This window comes from Vicia villosa, linkage group LG1, assembly GCF_029867415.1.
Source record: "Vicia villosa cultivar HV-30 ecotype Madison, WI linkage group LG1, Vvil1.0, whole genome shotgun sequence".
NCBI lineage: Eukaryota > Viridiplantae > Streptophyta > Magnoliopsida > Fabales > Fabaceae > Vicia > Vicia villosa.
The window spans coordinates 127,675,061-127,691,567 of record NC_081180.1 but is presented as its reverse complement, the minus strand read 5'-3'; positions in this window follow the sequence as shown (position 1 = coordinate 127,691,567).

Here is a 16,507-nt window from a genome sequence, read left to right as displayed (position 1 = left end):
CTTCTTGGATATTCTGAACGCTCAAAAGGCTACAGAGTATACAATACTGAAACATTGATTGTAGAAGAATCAATCAATATCAGGTTTGATGATAAGCTTGGTTCTGAAAAACCAAAGCAGTTTGATAATTTTGCAGATTGTGATATTGATATATCAGAAGTTGTTGAGCCAAGAAGCAACGCATCAGAAGCAGAGCTTCTCAGAAGCAAAGAATCTGAAGATCAAGTATCAGCTTCTCTGGAGAATCTAAGCATATCTGAAGAACCATCTGTCAGAAGATCATCCAGACTCATTTCTGGTCATTCAGAAGATGTCATTCTTGGAAAGAAGGATGATCCAATCAGAACAAGAGCATTCCTTAAGAACAATGCAGACTGTCAATTAAGTCTTGTATCTTTGATCGAGCCAACTTCTGTTGATCATGCTCTAGAAGATCCAGACTGGATAATTGCTATGCAAGAAGAACTAAATCAGTTTACAAGGAATGATGTTTGGGATCTTGTTCCTAGACCAGATGGATTCAATATAATTGGTACAAAATGGGTCTTCAGAAACAAGCTCAGTGAGAAAGGTGAAGTGGTAAGGAACAAAGCCAGACTGGTGGCTCAGGGTTATAGTCAGCAAGAAGGGATTGACTATACAGAAACCTTTGCACCAGTGGCCAGGTTAGAATCTATTCGTCTATTAATTTCATTTGCCACTCAACATAACATCACTCTCTATCAAATGGATGTTAAGAGTGCCTTCTTAAATGGTTATATAGATGAAGAAGTTTATGTCCATCAACCTCCTGGTTTTGAAGACTCTATGTCTCCTAATCATGTTTTTAAATTAAAGAAATCGTTATATGGATTGAAACAAGCTCCCAGAGCTTGGTATGAACGCTTAAGTTCTTTCCTTCTGGATAATGGTTTCACTAGAGGAAAAGTGGACACTACTCTCTTTTGTAAAACCTTAAAAGGGATATTTTAATTTGTCAAATATATGTAGATGATATTATTTTTGGAACATCTAATGCTACACTTGGAAAGGAGTTTGCTGAGTCTATGCAGGCTGAGTTTGAAATGAGCATGATGGGAGAACTCAAGTATTTCCTTGGAATACAAATAAATCAAACATCAGAAGGAACGTATGTTCACCAAACCAAGTATGTGAAGGAACTTCTGAAGAAGTTTAATCTTCTAGACTGCAAAGAAGCCAAAACTCCTATGCATCCAACTTGCATCCTAGGTAAGGATGAGGTAAGTAAGAAGGTAGATCAGAAGTTATACAGAGGTATGATTGGATCTCTTCTATATCTGACTGCTTCTAGACCTGACATTCTGTTCAGTGTTTGTTTGTGTGCTAGATTCCAATCAGATCCTAGAGAATCTCATTTAACTGCTGTTAAGAGAATTCTAAGGTATCTGAAAGGTACTACTAATGTTGGCTTAGTTTACAGAAAATCTAAAGAATACAACTTAGTAGGATTCTGCGATGCTGACTATGCTGGAGACAGAATTGAAAGAAAAAGTACTTCAGGAAGTTGCCAATTTCTTGGAAGTCATTTGATCTCTTGGTATAGCAAGAAGCAAGCAACTATTGCTCTATCAACAACAGAAGCAGAATATGTCGCTGCTGCTGGTTGCAGTACACATATGCTCTGGATGAAGAGTCAGTTAGAAGATTATCAGATATTTGAGAGTAACATTCCTATATTCTGTGATAATACTTCTGCTATATGTTTATCTAAGAATCCCATTCTTCATTCAAAAGCTAAACATATTGAGATCAAACATCATTTCATAAGGGACTATGTTCAGAAGGGTGTTATATCTTTAAACTTTGTTGATACAGACCATCAATGGGCTGATATCTTTACAAAACCCCTGGCTGAAGATAGGTTTAAGTTCATTCTGAAGAACATCAGTATGGATTTATGCCCAGAATGAGAAGATGAGAAGTTCTTATGTATGAGTATCTTCTGAAATAAAAATGGATTATTTTCTAATCAGAAGTTCTGATTGAAATCTTTTAGAAATTATGATTCGGGTATTACTAACGTTTCATTGTCTAAGTTGATTCAGAACCTCTTGTATAGCAAAACAGCTGTAACGTTTTATCTCAGGATGGTAAACCTGTCGTTACTATTCATGGATAAGCGCGCGTGCAGTTGAAGGGACACCGACCATAGGTAACTGTGCTAGTCACCTCATTCGTCTTTATTATCTCTCCTCACGTCACGTAACATTAAATGCTATTCATCATTCGTTTCATTTTATTTTTCTTTTAAATACTCTTCAAACACTTCTCCTTCCCTCTCATACTTTCTCTATTCCCTATCCTTTTGCATTCATATCAAACCCTAGCTGTTCATTATCTGCAAATCCATCATGAACTCTTCATCAAGTCCAGGAAATCATGAAAATGATCAAAACAACAAGAGAAAAGCTGTTGAAACATCTCCTTCCAAACCCAAAAAGATAAAAATCACCTATGATCCTCTCAAGGTGAATCCATTCGAAGCAATGTTATCTGGAAACTATTCTAGACGTGTGTTTCAACCCCCTGGTGAAAGCCCTCCATCATCTCCATCTTCTTCCTCATCTTGTTTCCTTCTAGACTCAACTTCCTCTTCATCTAACCCTTCCTCTCCCTCAACCCATTCCGAAGAAATCTCTTCATCTTCACCCGCTGAGAATGCTGTCTCTGATAAAGATTGTGGAAGATCTGCATCAGAACCAAGTCTCCCTGACCCCTCGCCTAGAAGCCCAAGAAGCAGTCAATAAGGCGTTTCACTCCTTCATGGCATGCTGGCACAGACTTTGTCTTAGCTAGGGTCTTAGGCTTTGGTCTTTGTAGTTTTCTTTTCCTTGTTGCATCTGCTTGTTAAACATCTTTTGTAATATCTTTTGATTATCAATGAAAAGTTTCTTTGTCTTTTACATTCCAGTAATTTTACTTGTCGTTTTATTCATCTGATTCTTTTGAAATATTCTTTTTGATGTTATGACAAAAAGGGGGAGAAGATAAATGATAAATGATTTGATTAATCTATCAGTTGCTGGGTAAAGCTCCCACACATTTTCTAACAAGAACTGCAAGTTCTATATGGTTTAAGTGTTTTGCAGGTATAAAGAAGTGAAGAGAATCTTCAAAGCAAAAACAAGAAGCAAAACCATGGAAACTGAAGCAAGCCGAGTGCTGTCAAGCTTCAGAGATCAGAAGCAAGAAAGAAGAATAAATCAGAAGCACTGATAATAGAATTTGATCCATATTTGTCTATTTGCTATGACAAAATTCTATTTGCTCTGATACATTATTTTAGCCTATATGGCTCTGATACATATTATGTGTTCAAATATACATTTTATGTTCTAACTCGTTCATGCTGACTTTTGTCGTTTAGTTTTTGTTCTGTAACATTTCAGGATGTAGAGATGCTCTGATGATGCTCTGGTACATTCAACAATGTTCTGATACAAATCTAGCATGAAGTGATGTTGGTAGAAATTCAAAGCTCTGAAGCTATCCGAGGGAAGCAGAAATCAGAAGCTGTGAATGTTCTAAAGATCCAGAAAACTCAAGTTCTGAAGCTGTCCTAAAATGGAAGCAGAAATCAGAAGCTGTGAATGTTCAGAAGATCAAAGAAATTCAAGTTCTGAAGCTGTCCTAGATGGAAGCAGAAGTCAGAAGCTGTGAATGTTCAGAAGATCAAAGAAATTCAAGTTCTGAAGCTGTCCTAGATGGAAGCAGGAATCAGAAGCTGTGAGTGTTCTAGGGATCTAAGGAAATTCTAGTTCTGAAGCTGTCCAATGGAAGCAGAAGTCAGAAGCTATGAATTCTCTAAAGACAGAAGCTTATATGATCGTCTCTACCGAAATAATCAGGGAAGTCTTTTATTAAAGTTCTTCGAGTATTTATTTCAGGGGGAGATTATTTATCTCAGGGGGAGATTGTTAATCTCAGGGGGAGACATATTCATATGCTTATGCTATAGCTGTGTAATTTGTCTTTTGCCGTCTGTTCTTTCTGATCGCAAATTCATATCATTTATATATGTTTTTGTCATCATCAAAAAGGGGGAGATTGTTAGAACAAGATTTGTTCTGATCAATTATCTTAGTTTTGATGATAACAATAATATGAATTTTGCTTAAGATTATATGGTACTCTAATCCAATGCAATTTCCTTTTCAGGAAATATATATAAAGAGTACGCATAATTCAGCGCTCAGAAGCTTTGTCTCAAAGGGTTCAGCATGCAACATCAGAACATGGTCTGGCAAGACATCAGAAGATGGTCGAAGCAGAATCAGAACATGGGTCTATGGAAGCATCAGAAGAACAAGAGAACAGAAGCACTGAAGTTCTGATGGTATCACGCTCAGAAGCACTTCAAGGTCAGAAGATCAGAAGATGCTCTGCACCAAGCTGTTTGACTCTGATGATATTCAAACGTTGTATTCACAAACATCAGATCAGAAGAAAGTACAAGTGGCAAGCTACGCTGACTGACAAAAGGAACGTTAAAAGCTACTAAAGGCTACGTCAGTAGACACAGCGTGAACAAGGCTCGAGGTAGTTGACAAAAGCGTATAACATTAAATGCGATGCTGTACGGAACACGCAAAGCATTAAATGCACTCAACGGTCATCTTCTCCAATGCCTATAAATATGAAGTTCTGATGAGAAGCAAGGTCAACGAATTCTACATCTATTCTGTGAATATCAACTTGCTGAAACGCTGTTCAAATCAAAACTCAGAATCTTCATCTTCATCAAAGCTCACTACATTGCTGTTGTAATATATTAGTGAGATTAAGCTTAAACGATTAAGAGAAATATCACAGTTTGTGATTATAGCTTTTAAGAAGCAATTGTAATACTCTTAGAATTGATTACATTAAGTTGTAAGGAACTAGAGTGATCGTGTGGATCAGAATACTCTAGGAAGTCTTAGAGGTTATCTAAGCAGGTTGTAACTAGAGTGATCGTGTGGATCAGTAGACTCTAGAAAAGTCTTAGAGGGTATCTAAGCAGTTGTTCCTGGAGTGATCAGTGTGTGATCAGAAGACTCTGGAAGACTTAGTTGCTGACTAAGTGGAAAACCATTGTAATCCGTGCGATTAGTGGATTAAATCCTCAGTTGAGGTAAATCATCTCTGCGGGGGTGGACTGGAGTAGTTTAGTTAACAACGAACCAGGATAAAAATATCTGTGCAATTTATTTTTATCTGTCAAGTTTTTAAAGCTACACTTATTCAAACCCCCCCTTTCTAAGTGTTTTTCTATCCTTCACTACTGAGGTATTTCATGTTTGTTTATGCGCAACACTAATTCGACGCTAATACCGACCAACTCCGAAATCAAAAGACCAACACACACAATTTCCAAAGTGAAAAGATAAACACTTCAAGTTACCGAAGAAGTAAAAGTAGAGATGGTCGTTTTACCATGTCAAATGTTGGGGTACTATTGTAGGAGGACTGACATAAGACAAATATGTTTAGGATTCCAACCAGTCAATCAAGTAACCTTCGATATTAAGAATTATGTACTTGCACATTTGAATGAGAATCAAATATACTTGGGAGCATCTAACGAAGTTCTACAAGAAATGCTCGATGTGTAAGCTGTCTGGCGGCATCTAACAAAGTTCTACAAGACATGCTCAAGTGAAATAAAACAACTAAAGAAAGTCTATCTTAAGAACAAAGGATCATTAAGGACTATATCATTCAGAATTTCAAGGATATATTTCTAAGGGAATTGCATCTCAACACTCGCTTAGGAAAATTAAAATATGGGAAAGCACTTTTAATATTAGAATAAAAAGTGATTGGCAAGCTTGATGGATTTAACCAAGACATTGATTATGTCTTTCAATGGAATTGATTAAAATGATGATGCAGATCATGAAAGGTTAAGGTGATAAACATGTTATGGATTTATCAGTCCTATGGTTAGATCAACTCTTGTATCAAATGATTCATAGAGAATGAAAACAAACGATGACTTGTTAAGGGAAGTTTCTTAAGCTATCTTGAGACTTTAAGGTAGTACACTTAATAGAGGTTGAAAAATTGAAAAAGTCTGATTGCTTCTCTAATAAGTGATTTATTAATTGTTTAGTCAACTTATTTTCCTACAACCTTGGTGTAACACGCTGGGAGAACTGACTTTTGTTTTGTTATTTTGCAAAACATGTTGCGGTTAGCAAGAGTCGCCACCGACTTTTATTTTATCCAATTAGGAAAGACAAAAAGAACAGGAAAGACCTTTTTGAAAGAGATTGAGTTCGGGGGTAGGTTATACAAAGGGAAGGTGTAAGCATCCTTTGTATCCATGGGCTCTTAACTGCTTAGCTCACTTGTTCTTGTTTGATTTGTTTGAAAGAGTGTAGTGTGTGCGTAGAAAAACATTTTGTAAAAGAGTTAACTTTGTAATGATTCATCATTCGAACATATACAAAGTATTTATCTTGAAAGATGTTTTGAAAAACGAGGTGTGAAAAGCATTTTGAATGTTTTGAGTTGAGCAAGCAATCAAGAGTTGCCTACCCTAAGTTCGTAAGGTCATTCTTAGACTTTAAGGCTTTCCTTGAGTGATAGTACTATCCATACCATTTGTGGGTAGGTAGTCCTATGCATTGGATGTAAAGGGACATCGAAGGTTCATCGAATGGTCATAGAAGACAACATGTAAGGATACCTTAGTAATCCAAAGGGACTATCATCATTTAATCGAGGGACGAGATCATTTAAATTGTAGGCAACATCGAAGGGACCATGATCTTTAAATCGGAGGGGCTATGATGATTTTTTTAATCGCATGCAACATTGCTAAAGGTATCCTCACGTTCGAGGGACTTGACCAGATAATCGAAGGCAACAAGAGAGGGTTATCCTAAAGGTGGGTGTGTGAACAAGAGTGTGTTAGATTCAGTTATTTAATCTTGAAGTTAGTGAGCTATGTTCAGTTTTAGTCTTTCCATGCAATCCTATTAGCATACATTTAGCAGTTTATAAGTGCAGAAAATAAAAGCGGAAAGTAAACATAAGCTATTACATGACTTCGGGATGGGGGGTACATAACCAATAAAAGGGGAGTGCGGAAATTAAAATCCTAGTTAAAACTATTACAAGGCTTTTGCAGTTACATAATCAAAAAGTGCAGAAAATAAATCTAATTAGACTATCACAACCTCTGAACAATTACATAATTAAAAATAATTAAATATGGATAAAATCGGGAAATCAGGATGTAGAGGGAGATGAAAAGAGAAAATTGAAATCAGGATTAGAAATAAAACCAGGGTTAGAAAACTTTTTTTAACCTAATTATTAACTAACTATTAATTTATTTATTAACCTAAGTCTAAGTTAGTTAATGAAAATATGTTTAATTATAAATTAAATCTAATCTAATCTAGTTAAATCCCTAATTAAAAAAAGATTAGTTTAAAAAAAATCTCATTAAATCCTAAAAGACCAATTAACAATTATAGTTATAAATTAAATCAAATTAAACATTAAAACTAACTATTTTTTTGTGATTTTTATGGGTTTTTTATAATTAAAATTAAATCAAATGAAAACCTAAATCTAATTCTATTGACTAATTGGTTAAAGGCTAATTAATTAATTATGAGTTAATTAAAGGTTAGTTCAAAATTAAATTAAATAAGAAAGAAAAATGAAGTTAGGGAAATTGAACCAAAAAATATATCGCGTCCACCAGGGTTTGAACCCTGGTCTTGAAGATCACTAGTCTGAAGGAAAAGGTCAGAATATGGACTGAGTGGACCCCAGTCTTCATTGAGTGGACCAATCACGAACGGAGAGAGGTTGAGCAAGGTTGACTAGCCAATCACGGTGCATCACGTCATCGTCTTCCCCAACAGGCTCTTGTGCATTTATTTGCTACGAATCAGCTTGGATTTAGCTACGATATTTCGTAGCCATAACCTATAAAAATCAAACTTTGCAAAAACGAATTAGACATGAAAAAAACAGCCCAGGTCATCCTAAAATCATGCTATGGACTCAGTGGATGGATCGTTTTGAATGAACACGGCTTGGAATGTGGGATACGAACGTTCATGTTCTTGAAGCCCTAACAATGGCAGTGATCGGTTTAGGGATCAAAGCTTCTATGTTATGCATCAAACCTACAATAAAACATGTCAGGAACTCAACAAAGTCATTAGCTTATATCAACACGCAATAAAACATGGAAAACAAAAGTCAAACACACATGAACACAAAGAGTGAAAAATATGTGTTTTAGGTCGTTTTAATCATATCTTACGATCCATACCTACCCTTTAGCACCTTAGGAGTAGCATGAGATGATTAGTTTGGCCTGAGAATGGCTGCAATGCAAGAACCCATGTGCCCTAGTCCTTTGATTTTTTGGAAGTTTTGAGGGCGTTTTTGAGGCAAGGGTTTCGTGTGTGCTTGAGTCTGAATGGTAGGGAAATATATAATGGATGAATTAGGGTTGAAAGTGTGAAAAAATCAAATCTTTGATTGGAGAAAAAAATTGAGAAAATATTTGATTGAATTTTGCACAAAATCTTACTATATTTGGCCAATTCTATTTTGTGCATATTTCCCTTTTAATCCTAGCCATTAGATGAGATTTAATCATATTTTGATCAAGGAGGAAAATTGATTCGTCGATCACATAATTATCTTATGATTTTATTTGATTTTATTTGAATATATTTGAATAAAATCAAATACAAATGAAATAAATTCATAAAATAAATAATATTTGACTAATGGGCCCTTTTTAGCTTAATATCACGTGGACACCTCAATTGTTAGGAAATAGGGTTTTATGCCTTCCTTGAATTTTTTCCAACTTGGAACGATCATAACTCGCTCAATTCGTATCATATGAAGATGATCCAATACTTTTTGAAAATCCCAATATGTCCTCTACAACCCGCTTTGGAACATTTTTTGCATTTGGAGATTTTATCTTGATCATATTGGCCTTGACAAGAAATAGCTTTTTGTGGACTTTCAAAAGGACCTGTAATGTTTTAGCTCATATCTCTCAAACGATGCATTTTTGGCCAAGCCTTTATTGAGACAAAGTTGTAAATAATTTCATTCGAAATGAGATTTGGTTGGGAAATTTTTGATAAAGTATGTGAAAGTTATGGCTGGTCAAAGTTCGGTTGACTTTCCATGTAAAAACCCTAATTTAGAAACTTTGAGTTTTGTTGATTTATGAACTTTTCTTGATGAATCATGACAAGCCCTTGATCAAATGATGAATGTGACCTCAAAACCTTCATGCTGGCCAAAAGTCCTGACTTTTGACTGTATTTTGACCATAGTTGACTTTTAGGTCAACATAGTCGACTGCTGATTGTCTGAGCACTCGACTGAGCAATCTTGTTAATCAACGCTTGAAACTTGGTATAAGGATTCTTTGAAGCATAAAATACCATATAAAATCCACTTGATGCCTTGATACATCCATTTCCTTTGAGAAAACCAAAACCCTAATTCTAGAGACCTTGGTTTAGGAGAAGAGTAGATGTGCTTGCTTCTTGTACCACTTTGAATAATTGGAGATCTCGGTGCCTGAGCCAATTTGTTTTAACTTATGGTGGGAAAATTTTGGGGTATGACACTTGGGGTGAGCTTTTAAGAGTTTGCGAAGAAAAGTGATATAAACACCTAGAGGCCAACACTAGTCAAAGGCCTAAGGAGATTAAAAAAGGGTTGTCCAAAACACTCATAAGGAGAACCAATTATCTCTTGGAGAAATCTGAGCAAGAAGAATTCCCTTAAGGGGAATCAATTATCCAAATCTCACATGCCATTTTATTTTAAAGCTTGATGCTACCTTCAGTGGGGAGAAATAAGATTTTAGATCTTATACCTTACTCTGGACTGCTATTGTTCATCTCTATAAGGTAACTTGTTCCTTTTCCACAGGATCTATGTCCTTTGATTATGTTACTCCTTTTTGATAATGACAAAGAGGGAGAAGCATACTCTCAGAGGGAGTAGGGTATACTCTCTAGTTAACTTATAGATATTTTTAATTACTCGAGACATATATGTGTTGGCTTTCTTTTACCACCTATCCGGAGAGATGTGTTGTCATTGTAAAAGGGAGAGAATGTGGATTTATGTGCTTATAGGTAATGAAGATCAACATCTGAAGTTTTGATGACGAAAATGTATGGAAATAGTTTTCACCCTGATGATAACCAGAATATATTATGAATCTCCAGCAAAAGGACGTAAGACTAATTTCATGTACAATTAGATACCATTTAGAAAAAGTCTTGAAGCTTATTTGGAGAAAGGTGTGAATGCTTGCTAGGTCATGACTGTTGGTCTGTCTGAGTGAACCGGGTACTGTAAAAGTAAAGTATTAGCTTAAGAGTACTAAAGCAACTCTCTCTCACACACACACACACCTTAAAAATCTTTTTCAAATGTTTTTATCATACAAATTGTTTTCTACGCCAAGGCAAGTGATTAAGAGGTTGTCCAATCTCTTTCCAAAGCCTTTTTGAACTAACCAATTGATTGACAATTTTTTTTTTGTTATCTAATGGATTGGAACATTATGTCAACCCATTAGAAAATGGATAATCAAATAACTAAGCAATGCGTACAACACCTTAATGACCTACAACGACTATATATCCAATACTTCTTTTTTGGGCCTGCTAATTAATGTATTTTCTAATCGATTAGAACGCTATTCCAATCCATTAGAACTTTAATCTCATTGATTAAAACAATCTTCCAGTTGATTATATAATTAATTCGACCCAATGATTTTTTTTTGGGTTTTTCCAAGTACTATATAAGGGAGGCACGACCTCACTTTAAACCACGCCACTTTCCAACATTTTCATATTTCTTTGGAATTTTTTATCTCTCTCCCTCTATTTAGAAAATATTTTTCTTCAGTGATGATTGCCATAGTGCTAAAAGTGAAGCTTTACTTGTGAGTGGTCGTCCTGGTCGTTTAATTTCTTAAGGGTGTGATACCTTTAAGAGACCGTGTTTGGTTATTGAGATCAACCTTTATAAAATCTTTGTTCTTGGTTTATCAAGATTTACCAGAAAAACTTTGTTTTGTTTATTCAGATCAACTATAAATCTCTAAACAGTTTGATAGATTATCCAGGATTAAAAGTTGTCATTTGGTTGGGGATAAGCCTACTAAAATCTCGAAATCAGTTTGTATTAAAGGTTTGTGGGCATGCCTTCAAAAGCTCAAAGTATATAGTGAAACTCTCAAGAAGACCTCTTTGGGATATGACTAGGCCAACGTTTAGCTAAACCTGCATAAATCTATGGTGCAATTTTTCTAACCCCATCCTTTTATTTTATGCAATTTACTTTTAGTATTTAATTTGCATTGCGATTACTCACCTAAAAAAGTACTAATATGATCTTAACTGAGAAATGATAAAATTAATCACGAATTTTGAATACCACAATTAACCTCGTCTTTTTCTTGAAGTCATTTGTCCAACATAATGTGCACGACAATGCAAAGTAATTGATGAGATCGAACCATAGGGAGATGTGTATGAGTATTGAATTTTATCCTAACGGTATTTAGCTTAAGCGGTCTCAATTTTAGTTGATTTAGTGAAAATTAAAATAAGATTGACAGATGATAAAAGTAGGACACGGGATAATGATCATATATTTTGACTCATCCTATTAATCATCTGAAATAAAACATGAATGTATCAAATCATATTATCGAAAAATAGATAAGTATGTACTACATCAACTTTTGTGGGGTGCATATCTAGACCTGTTTTTGCCACGGCTAAATGATATTCTCAATTGAGAGCGAGTCGCCTTTTCACGACAGGTGCCTCGCTACTATATTGTTTAGCAATCCACGACCTAATGTTGATTCATATCCTTTCAAACTAAGATGATATATGAGTTTCCTTTTCTTTCCCAACTGACACAAATATATTTAAGATTACAGATACTAAAATTAAAATGTTAATAATTCTCATGGTTGATGTTCGAATAAATTAATTTAGGGGTTATCGTGAGATAGAATTTGACGTCCCCATTGACCTTAGAAAACTACTCACTCATGGCGAGGTCAATAAAAAACAAACAAAATTAAGCATGGCATGCACAAAGTAAATATATAATGTAATGGAATAAAATGAAATGAGATAAATAAGCTTAAAGAAAAACAATACTTGAATGAAGGAAATCTGGAAATTACAGCAGAAGTTGTAGAAAAATACAAAGAAGAACAAAAAACCAAAAGTGAAAGTTACAAGGTACGTGGAGGTAACAATTGATGCTTCACCTCAAGCTCAAGTGCACTACTTATACAAAAATATCAATTAATCACTCATATTCACTCATAATTTTGTGCACAATCATTAAAGTCCATTAACAGAAAGTCTTAGGCAGTTTCAGACATACAAAAGTCATAATACGCCTAAGAACACAAAAGCGCATAAAATCGAATTATAATAATGAAAGCACACAAGAAAATGAAAAAAGCTAAAAATATGATGCAATAATAACTTCTTAGCGACCTAGTTAATACGTCTTTTATTTTCCACAGTATTCCACAAAAAATCTCTTTGAATCTACACTATATCTAGTAGAACAACTTTCAGACATATGTAGAAAGAAAAGTAATATAAAGGCAATGAGTTTAAAATAGAGTTAATAAGGGTAACTCAGCCACCTTGCGAGACATGTTTGTCTTTCCACAAAGCCAGCGGATTACGAAGCTTTACTGAAATCGGATCCCATGTTGATTTCCTTGTTGGGTTAGGACCAATTGGTAATCCAAGAAAATAAAAGGGGAATGGACTAGTTGTTAAGTGCCAAAATGTACTTATTTTGTATATATGTTTTGTGGCACTTATCGAGACTTTTATTAATATTTGTTGAATAATTCTTTGTTTTGTGTATAAATACGTATACTTTGTGAATAATTATATTTTCATATACTTTTATACCTTTCGGTAGTTTTTGTGTCTTTTTGTAGGTATTCATGAGGCTTTGGATGCATGTGCAAATAAGGATGGATCATGAAAGATTTTGAAGTACTTGAAGAATTAAACTTGAGAAAATATTGAAGAGAGCATGGAAAGAAAAGGAGTGAAGATTCACTCAGTTCGCGCCGCGAACAAAGTTCGAGCCGCGAATTGAGTGTTATCAGCCAACTTGTTTTTGTGTGAATTCTGATGTGGGGAATTTCTTTCAGTTTGCACCGCGAACAGAGTTCGAGCTGCGAACTGAGTTGCGTCAGCAATTCTGTTTTAGTGATTGGGCCATTAATTTTGTTTTGGAGCCCAATTTTTAAGTGACGTTTTGAAGACCATTTTTAGTAGTTTTGGAGATATCATTAGATAAGATAAGTATTGTATGGTTAAGAAAGCACCACATATCAAATAAGTGTATAAACAGGGGTCAATAGATTTTTTAGGTATGGTTTTTGGGGTATTTGTTCCCAACTCCATCAATCCTCATTTTTCTGGAGGATTAGCTTAGATAACAACTATGGTTCTTGCATTCGGTGATTCGGAGGTGGATTGCTCATCAACCGGCGCTGACAAATCAGAAGATTTGTGGTTTTATCTCTCTTTCTCTTTATTTATTTATCTTAGTTGGGTTTTGTATATATATTTACCTTGAACTCATGTATATTTATCGCCCATGGCGTTATATGAAATTTGCTTTACAAATATTTGTTGATTGTTGTCTTAGATTTTTACTCTGTGCTAGGGATTTGGGTTGTTGTAGAGATAAACTTCTTAAATCTTTATCTAGGATGATTATCTGTTAGTATCTGGATTTCAGACATAGATTTAGAGCTAACAATCTTTATGGGTATCTAAGCTTAATGTGTCATACCCCAAAATTTGCCCTATTGCTATTACATTTTATTAACAGGGACGTAGTACAAATTCTACAAGGGGTGTATATCAAACTAGTGGGCTTGACATCTTGATTGGCAAGCCCATTTTAAAAGAGTAACCATTCTCTAAATTGTCCAATTCAAAAGATAGGAGTATACATTAAGTAAAAGTGTGTATTTAATTGGGTTATTATTCATAAGAATATGAGGCCCAATTTTAGGATTCAAAATTATTTTTAAACTTGGGTTTTATAAACTTCCTCGGTTTATCTACAATATTTTGGATTTTTGTAACTATTTGTTTCTATCAAAAGTATAATAGTTTATTCTTAAACTATTTATATTTTAAATAGAAAATATTTGTCTATGCTTCATACACTTTCAATTGGCTTTTTATTATAAATAAATAACATAGCACAATTGGTAAGGAAGCAAGACTTGCTAATAAGAAGTCGCGGGTTCGAATCCCATGAGTGACATTTTCACACTTTTTCTCCTATTTTTACCAATTTTCAAAAAATGAGCTTTTGGGCTTTTGGATATGGGTTATTTCTTTTTTGGGATTTTTAACCTAAATTTCCCATTATAAATAGGTTGGGAGGACCTTTTTTTCACAATTTCACGTACAATTTCTCACACACACAAATTCACTTTGCAAAAAACTAATTTTTCTACGCTTTTCTCCTCCCTGTGAGGGTTTGTCTTAGGGTTGTCTTGAACAACCCTAACCTACCGTTGTCGATTAACTGACAACGGCCGACAAACCCTTTCCCCCTTTCGAACACAATTTTCAAATCACTTAAACCCAAACATTTTGGCCGGTGATTACCTATGAGGCCTCCCTTTAAAAATGTTTTCTTTAAATCTTTCGGACGATGATGATACGTTGAGGCTATTTTTATTTTCACTATACATGGATTTTGGCCTTTGGTCATTGTTGTCTCGATCTGACAATGACTCTGTCAAAACCCTTGGGGTTACCTTTTTGGCCAATGATTAAACCTTTTGGTATGATGCCACCCTTTTATTTAAAAAAATTATTATTTTTTATTATCGTTCCTCTTTTTTGGCCAACGATGATGCATTGAGGTCACTATTTTATTCTTGCTATGTTTTGTTTTTATTGTTGCTATATGTTTTGTCTTAGCCATGGTCATTGTTGTCTCGATCTGACAATGACCCCATCAAAACCTTTGAGGTTTTGCCCTTTTGGCCAAAGGCATATTATTTTTAATTTATTAGTCAACAATTGTCAAAACCTTTTTATAAAACCTAAAGGCTAAATGGGTCCCCTTGAGTACAAGGGAGGCAAAGGGTGCCTAACACCTTCCCTTTGTCTAATTAACCTACTTACCCAAAATCTCTTATTTTTAAGGGTTTCTCACTTGTCCAAATAAAGTGGGTGGCGACTCCGTTTGAACGTAAATTTTAAGCAGGTTGCTACATAATGCTTTCGTGTTGGTTGTGTCGGTTGAGAGATCGTCGTTACGATTCATATGGATATCTGCTGTGTTGTTGAGGTGTGCTGAGAGATCATCGCCGAGATGATATAGTAGTTCTCTCTACTTTGGGTTAGAAATGACTTAGGGTGTGAGCGATGTCGGATGACATTGGCGAGTAATGTAGGTTGAGTGTAACTGGTTGATAAGTTTAAGTTTGTGAGAAGTAGATTCTATGCCAAGCTTGATAAGTCTTTTCTTCCTGAAAAATGAATTCTTTTTATGTTCATAAGTATATTTTCATTGTTTACTAAAAACCCATTTAACCCAAACTCAAGAACTAAGAATCCGTCGAATGGCAATTTAGTAGCACTAATCTTTGTGTACACGATAAATTCCCGAATAAATATTTCTAAAACTTTTGTTGCTTTCCGCTTTACCGCAACACTAATCTCACTAGCAAGGAAACAAGATGCAACAGACGGAAAATTCGAGCCATTATTAAAACCCATGATCTTGCTTTTATGAAAATTTACCCTAAGGCCGGACACCAATTCAGAACCTTAGAGAATAGCCATAGTTGACTAAATATTATCCTAATTTACATGTCCCAAAAGCACCATATCTTCTGCAAATTGCAACAAGTTTAATTCAATATTTTTTGCCCCTTTGAAAGGGTGAAAACTCAATGAAGAAGAAGCATTCCTCAATATCCCAAATAAACCTTCTTCCAATATAATAAAAAATAGGGATTATGGATTGCCTTGATGAATGCCTGTAGAAGCTTTGAAATCCCGCGTTCGGCTACCATTAATAAGAATTGAAAAGGAATTCAAACAAACACTACTACGTATCCACTTGATCCACTTCCAACCAAAATTCATATGCTTTAGCATGTAGAATATAAAATCCCAAGAAATTGAATCAAAAGCTTTTTGAAGTCAACTTTGAACATAAACAAATCTTTTTAATATCTTCTAGCAAAATTAACCAGCTCATTTAACCGAAGAACCCCGTCCAACATGTTACGATTTGGAACAAAATCCAATTGCATTTTAGAGATACGTTTGTTGATTACCAACTTTAGCCTCCTTACAAGTAATTTTTAGACGACTCTGTAAACACAACAAATTAAACATATTGGACGAAAATCATCTAAACTTGAGGATTTTTAATTTTC